Raw genomic sequence first — 6494 nt, forward strand, 5'->3', positions numbered from 1 at the left:
TACTCTGATTATTTATTTTAATTATTCGCTTAGTAAGTAAAAGTGAGAAAAATAATTGAAAGGCACGAAAAAGAAATATAACCAATTCACCCCCCCTCTTGGTTTATTATTCCACGCTAACAATTCCGCTGTAGTAGTTCTGACAATTGGTATCAGATCTCGATTTGATAGTTATTCAAATGGCATGATCACATCAAACTTTTGTAGAGGGTGTCTCTATCAATAGACCACCTTTATTCACAGGTGAAAACTATGCATTCTGGAAGGTTAGAATGCAAATATTTATTGAGTCTATTGATTGTGAGATTTGGGATGTTATTACTTCTGGTTCGCCTATTCCTACTAACGATTCGCAGGAACCAAAGCCTCGTGCTCAGTGGACTGTCAATGAAAAGAAAAGAGTTCAAAATGTTGTAAAGGCTCGAAACATCATTGCATCTGCCCTAACGGTTGATGAGTTTTACAGGGTCTCTATTTGTAAAACTGCTCAAGAGATGTGGGAAATACTGAGAGTGACTCACGAAGGAACAGATGACGTGAAGAGGGAGAGAAAGAACACCTTGATCCAAGAGTATGAAATGTTCAGGATGAAGCAAGGAGAAACAATATCAGACGTTCAGAAACACTTCACCAACATTGTCAATCACCTCATTGGACTAGGTAAGTCATTTGACAATGATGAGCTTAATATAAAAATTTTGAAATCTTTAGACAAGTCGTGACAACCGAAAGTGACTGCAGTTTCTAAGTCACAAAATCTCAACACAATGACTATGGCGACATTATTTGGAGAGTTAAGAGAGCATGAACTTGATCTCGGAAGACTTGATGAAGAAGAAGCAAAAGCCAAAAACAACAAAAAGAGTATGACCTTAAAATCTGAGGTCGAGAGAAGCAAAGGAAAATTAGAAGATGAAGACTCAGACGAAGAAGAAAACTTGAGTCTTGTGATCAAAAGGTTAAACAGGTTCATGAAGTCTAAAGGTAAAGGAAGATTTAGATACGAAAAGAAAGAAAACCAAGGATCTTCCTCAAATTATCGATGCTACGGCTGTGGAGAAAAGGGGCATATAAAAATTGACTGCCCAAATCAAAAGAAGGGTGAAGACAAGAAAGAGAAGAAAAACTTCAAGAAAAAGAAGGCCTACATTGCATGAGAGGATGACAATGAGACAATTTCAAATTTGAGCGAGATGAAGAAGCCAACATTTGTTTAATGACAGATGATGATAGTCAAGTAAGTAACTCTAGCTATTATGATAATGATAGTCAATTTGGTGAAGATGAATTGCATGAAACCTATGCTGCATTATTAATTGAATCTGAAAAATTAGGCATTGCTCATAAGAAACTGAAAAAGGATTTTAAAGATCTAAAATCTAAATTTGATAGCCTTCTTGAAGAAAATAAAGATTTGCAATTTAACACTGAAGATCTTACTAAAGAAAATAATGTTTTGAAAATAGAATTCACAAATATGTCTGAAGAAAACAGAAGTTTGAAAAACAAAATTTTATTTCAAGCAGAAGAAATTAGAAATTTGAAAAACAAAATTTTATTTCATGAAAAAGAAAAATATGTTGCTAGTAGTGAATGCAAATCTTGCATGAAATATAAATATTTATTAGAAAATACAACCATAGGAGAATGCAGTAAAAATTATGAAAATAAGGTTGTTAAAAATAAATATGTTCCTAAAAACAAATATAATAATAGAACCCGCAAAATTTGGGTAGAAAAAGGAACAATAAAAGGAAGCACTAATATTGTATCTTGTTTTTATTGCATGAGAAAAGGTCATACCTCAAACAAATGCAAAATTAAACATTATGGTGTTTCTAGTGGAAAATATGTCTGGGTTGCAAAACAATTTTAAATATCTAACCCAAAAGGACCAATACAAAGGAGTTGGGTACCTAAATAGCTTGTTCTTTCTATTTTACAGGAATTATCAAATTCAAGGAAGTTCATGTGGTGTTTAGATAGTGGTTGCTCAAAACACATGACAGGAGACAAGACAAACTTTACAAACTTCCGGAAAAAAGAACAAGGATTTGTCACATATGGGGACAACAACAAAGGAAGAATTCTCAGAAAAGGAGATATTGGAAGTAAAAACACCTTCATGATCAAAGACGTACTATATGTAGAAGGACTAAGGCAAAATTTAATTAGCACTAGTCAACTATGCGACAAAGGACTCAAGGTAACCTTTGAACAGAATTCTTGTACCATTTTCAAAAATTATTCTTCTGAAATTGCACTAAAAGGAATTAGACATAATAATATTTATTTAATTGATTTAGAAAATGCATCAAATAAAAATATTTCACGTTTAGTTGTGAAAGAAGAAAATCCATGGTTGTGGCATAAGCGTGTTGCTTATATTCATATGCAACAATTGAATAAACTCATATCTAGAGATTTAGTAATTGGTCTACCAAAATTAAAGTTTGTAAAAGAAAAATTATGTGATGCATGTCAAAAGGGTAAACAAGTCAAAACCTTTTTTCAATCAAAAAATGTTGTCTCTACTTTAAAACCCTTAGAACTTTTACACTTGGATTTATTTGGTCCTTCAAGGATAAAAAGTTTTAGTGGAAANTATTATGCTTTGGTTATTGTAGATGATTTTTCAAGATATACTTGGACTTTCTTTCTTACTCTTAAAAATGAAGCTTTCAAGGAATTTAAAAAATTTGCAATTTTAGTTCAAAATGAAAAGGATCTAAAAATAAAAGCTATTAGAAATGACCATGGTGATGAATTCCAAAATGAACTATTTGAAAACTTTTGTGAAGAACATGGTATTTCTCATAACTTTTATGCACCTAGAACTCCCCAACAAAATGGAGTTGTAGAAAGAAAGAACAGATCCTTAGAGGAACTTGCTCGTACTATGTTAAATGAAAATAATGTTCCTAAACAATTTTGGGCTGATGCTGTGAGTATTGCTTGTTATGTTTTAAATAGAATGCTTATTCGACCTATTTTGAAACGTACTCCTTATGAACTTTTTAAGAATAGAAAACCAAACGTTTCTCATTTATAAATTTTTGGATGCAAATGTTATATTTTAAATAATGGAAAACAAAATTTGGGAAAATTTGATTCCAAAGCTGATGAAGGAATTTTTGTTGGATATTCTTTAACAAGCAAAGCCTATAGAATTTTTAATCGGAAAACTTTCACAATAGAAGAATCTGTACATGTTGCTTTTGAGGAAATTGTGGACCTTGAGGCAAAACCTCTTGAGTCAGAAGAATCTGATGCAGGTAGTAGTGAAAATTTATCAAAGACAACAACTGAAGAAAAAGATGACAATCCTCAAGATGAAGAGTTAAGCAGAATATGGCAACAACCCGGAGGATTATCACTGGACAATATTATTGGTGACATCACAAAAGGGGTAAGCACAAGAAGCAATGTAATAAATTTTTGCATGAATGTTGCTTTTGTGTCACAGATTGAACCGAAAAACATCAAAGAAGCCCTTCAAGATGAAAAATGGTGTATCGCAATGCAAGAAGAACTCAACCAGTTTGAAAGAAATCAAGTCTGGGAATTGATTCCCAGAAAAGACACTCATCAAGTAATTGGAACAAAGTGGGTGTTTAAGAACAAACTAGATGAAGAAGGGAATATCACCAAGAATAAAGCTAGGCTTGTTGCACAAGGATATAGTCAAGAAGAAGGTATAGATTATGACGAGACATACGCTCCAGTTGCTAGGTTAGAGGCAATACGCTTACTTCTTGCTTATGCATCTATAATGAAATTTAAACTATTTCAAATGGATGTTAAAAGTGCGTTTCTAAATGGGTATATTAAAGAAGATGTTTATGTTGAACAACCACCAGGGTTTGAAGATTTTAAACATCCTAATCACATTTATAAATTAAAGAAAGCACTTTATGGTTTAAAACAAGCACCTAGATCTTGGTATGAAAGGCTTAGCAATTTTCTTATAGAAAATGATTTCAACAGAGGAAAAATTTATTCAACGCTGTTTATTAAAAGAGATGGAAAGCATTTTCTGATTGTTCAGGTATACGTTGATGATATTATATTTGGATAATCTAACAAAACTCTTTGCGAGAATTTTGCTAAGACCATGCAAGGAGAATTCGAAATGTTAATGATAGGAGTGTTCACATTCTTCCTTGGACTTCAAATCAAGCAAATGAAGGAAGGTACTTTCATTTCTCAAACTAAATATTGTAGGGAAATTCTTAAAAAGTTTGAGATGGACAAATCTAAAGAAGCATCTACTCCCATGGGAACCTCATGCTATTTAGACAAAGATGAGTCAGGTAAAGAGGTAAATTCAACCAAGTACAGAGGTATGATTGGTTCTTTGTTATATCTTACTGCCAGTAGACCTGATATTATGCAAAGTGTTTGTGTGTGTGCTAGGTATCAATCTAGTCCTAGAGAATCTCATCTTACTGCAGTTAAGCGCATTTTAAAATATGTTAAGGCAACAACATCTTTTGGGTTATGGTATCCTAGCCTTGTAGGTTTTTCGGATGCTGATTATGGGGGTGCAAAATAGATAGAAAAAGCACTAGTGGAACCTGTCATTTTCTAGGTAGCTCCTTAGTTACCTGGAACTCTAAGAAACAAGCCTGTGTAGCCTTATCAACCACTGAAGCCGAATACATTGCTGCGGGTAGTTGTTGTGCACAAATCTTATGGATAAAGCAGCAATTAGAAGACTATGATATTCATCTATATCATATTCCACTTAAGTGTGATAACACAAGTGCCATAAAACTCACAAATAATCCTATCATGCATTCTAGAACCAGGCATATAGAAATTAGGCATCACTTCATTAGAGATCATGTGGAAAAAGGGGATTGTGAAATAGAATTCATTGACTCTAAGCACCAATTAGCAGATATTTTTACCAAGCCTTTGCCTAAGGATAGATTTTTTGAGCTTAGAAGGGACTTAGGGATACTAGAAATTGTCTAATATGTGTTTTCTTGCTTAACTATGCATGTTTTTGTTCATGAACGCATTTAATCTGCTTGTTAATCGATTAAACGCGTTACTGCATTGATTCATTATGTTTACGAATGCATTAATCGATTAATCCAAGTTTTAATCGATTATTTAATCGATTAATTGCCATTTTAATCGATTAAAAGCGCTCCAGATCGTTTTTTATAAATTTTCTGCGTTGCATTTAGTATACTAGCCGTTGCCAACGTATCTCATGGAACTCCGCGAAAGGTACTATCTCGATCTTGTTCGTGTATTTTATTTCAATTTGAAAGTTCATGATGGGATTTTCCACACAAGGGTCAAAGGTATAAACATTGTCCTTAACAATGACATTTGGATAATGGTGTACCAGTCGTTCCTAGCGACTTTTCCCAATTCAACAAAATAATGGTGTACCAGTCGTTCCTGCGCAATCCTCGCTAGCAACACAACGCTCTTCTTTTCCTTGCTGGAGGACTAAAGATGGAAGAACGTCTTTTGCACTACCTACTTGTGTGGCTATTGTGTCCTAGGGGGTCCAACAATGCACAGTGCTCTGAGACTGATCTCATGATCATGTATGAGATACTTCAAAGCATTCCGCTTAACTGGCCTCATTTACTGCAAACCATCATGTATAAGGCCAAAAGGTTAGATGTTGCGCCTCTCCCCTACCCTCTCCTTGTCTCCCAAATCTGTGTATACAAAGGAGTAGATGTCTTCAATGAGCACTACGAGACTGTGCTTCTGGGTCATAAAATTGGAGATAATTCCCTTAGCCAAATGGGATTTATCAAGCAAGGGAACTCCTATGTTCACCCTGATGATATTGGTGGTCAAACAGATGAAGATGAAGATGCAGATATCCACATGCCTGACCCCACAAATGTTGCAGGACCATCTCAAGTAAATGAAGAATATAGTCTAGAAAGTCTTTCTAGACAAATGTCTGAGATGGCAAGGCTTCAACATGAGATGATTGCTATCCAAAATACTCGCCATGAGGAAATATGTACCCATCTCAAAAGCCTTAATGAGAGGATTTCAGGATTAGAAAGTCGTTTTGAGAGTGATGTTAGTGATGAGTTTTAGACTTGTCTTGTTTGTTTGCTTGTATTTCTTATTGTGTGCCTTACTAAATTTAAAAATTAAATAATATTTTGCCTTCCTTAATTATTAAATTATGCATACATTCTTTTATTAAGGGGGAGTCTTAATTAACACAACTTTTTTATTATGATCAAAAAAGGGGGAGAAAAGAGTTTAAAGGTTCTTTTATTTTCTAATGCTCTCTTCTTTCATGAGTTGTGTTTGTTTCAGATTATTAAAAAGCTTTCAAACTTGGAGATAGTTTTTGATCATCATAAAAAAAGGGGAGAATGTTAGCAAAAAATTAAAGATGGAGTTTTGATGATGTACAGATTTGCACAATACAAGATCCAAGAAGACTATTTGAAGATCCATTACTATTGAAAGCTTTTGTAATAATCATATTTGATGTG

Source organism: Vigna radiata, chromosome 1 (assembly GCF_000741045.1).
Source record: "Vigna radiata var. radiata cultivar VC1973A chromosome 1, Vradiata_ver6, whole genome shotgun sequence".
NCBI lineage: Eukaryota > Viridiplantae > Streptophyta > Magnoliopsida > Fabales > Fabaceae > Vigna > Vigna radiata.